Source organism: Oryx dammah, unplaced genomic scaffold, assembly GCF_014754425.2.
Source record: "Oryx dammah isolate SB20612 unplaced genomic scaffold, SCBI_Odam_1.1 HiC_scaffold_17, whole genome shotgun sequence".
In the NCBI taxonomy this organism is placed as follows: Eukaryota; Metazoa; Chordata; class Mammalia; order Artiodactyla; family Bovidae; genus Oryx; species Oryx dammah.
This window is the reverse complement of record NW_024070201.1, coordinates 47022891-47024500: the sequence shown is the minus strand read 5'-3', so window position 1 is coordinate 47024500 and position 1610 is coordinate 47022891. Positions and strand designations below refer to the sequence as shown.

At 39.6% G+C, this 1610-nt stretch overlaps 1 pseudogene; it reads left to right on the top strand.

The window, feature by feature from the left end:
• The first annotated feature begins 407 nt into the window (after positions 1-407).
• On the top strand, positions 408-529 carry LOC120877140 (annotated as a pseudogene).
• The last annotated feature ends 1081 nt before the right edge of the window (positions 530-1610 follow it).

Below are 1610 nucleotides of genomic sequence, written 5' to 3'. Positions count from 1 at the left end.
TTCAAAGACTGGACTCAAACTGAAGTTTATCTAATTTTTGAAAATTCCCTCCTACTTATGATACGATTATTCTATTTTGAAAGTTATTATCCTGAAGAAATTTAAACACAGAGAGGGCAGGTTTTACATAGCATCTCAAAAGCAAGCTAAGCAGTTGACAGAGACTTGCAGGGTAGCCTGAAGACCACGGTGGGGCAGCAGAGTTGTACTTCCACCTAAGTTAAACCCAGACACACACACACACACACAAGAACCTGAGCACTTTCATACTATCTGCGAAGTGTTTTGCTTACATTTATGAATGAATGAGTATTATAGTAGATAGGTGGTGAATAGATGAATAGACAGATGAATTAAATCTTCCCTTCATGGTTGTCTCCTTACCCTGTTTGAAAAGTCCCAGTCTTATATTTACCTGGCAGGAGACATACCATGATCACTAAGGTGGTTTTCCAAGGGCAAGCCTTATCCATCGCACTCTGGATGCAATGTGGGAAACTAGACTGCATAGTTTGTGGTAGTGGGGACAGGGATGAAGGGAGGGGACTGAAAGACTAGGTCTCAGATCTGAGATATACGGCCTTGTTTAATTCATTAGTGCCTAGGTTAAATTCTGATGTCAAAGGAAGCCAAAATATTTTTTTTAATTTGATTTGCTGTATGACTCAGGGAACTCAAACAGGGGCTCTATGACTGACTGAAGGGTGGGATGGGGAGGGAGATGGGAGGAAGGTCTGGGAGGGAGGGACATGGGTGTACCTATGGCTGATTCTTGTTGATGCATGACAGAAAGAACACAAAATTCTGTAAATCAATTACCCTTCAATTAAAAAATTAAAAACAATTTCTGACCCACAACTAATACTTCCAAGATGATTAGACTAAAAAGTTTCAGGAGCATGTTAGTAATGTTAATAGGGAATGAATGACTGGTATGAGATCACTTATGTATGAAATATGAAAAGTAATACAAATGAGTGCATATGCAAGAAACAAACAGACTCACAGATACAGAAAGCAAACCCATGGTTACCAAAGGGAAGAGGGAAGGGAAGGGCAAATTAAGGAAATAGGATTATGAGATAACCGTGTTAGCAAAAAGTTCCTTTGGGTTTTTCCATTAGATGTTATAGAAACACCTGAACAAACTTTTAGTCAACCCAATACAAACTATTGTGTATAAAATGGATAAGCAACAAGGACATATAGTATAGCACAGGGAAATATAGCCACTCTCTTGCAATAATTTTGAATAGAATATAACCTGTAAAAATACTGAATCACTATGCTGTACACCTGAAAGTGATATAATACTGTAAATCAATTAGAGTTCAATTTTAAAAAAAGAAGAAATAGGGAATGAACACTACCATCTTCTCTCTCCCTGCATCTGAGATCCCAGGTTCTCAGCACTTGCAGTCTCTCACCTACTGTGTTAGCTGTGGAAGTAGACAGGAGTGTCAGACTTGGTGGACAAAGAAGATTGTGAACCCCCAAAGTCACCGTGTCAAACCCCTCAAATCTTCCCTCTCCCTGGAGGTGGGCCAGGGTCATTCTCTGCTGATTTCAGGGAACAGGACAAGGACATGCTTGGACGTTTTACATGAGAA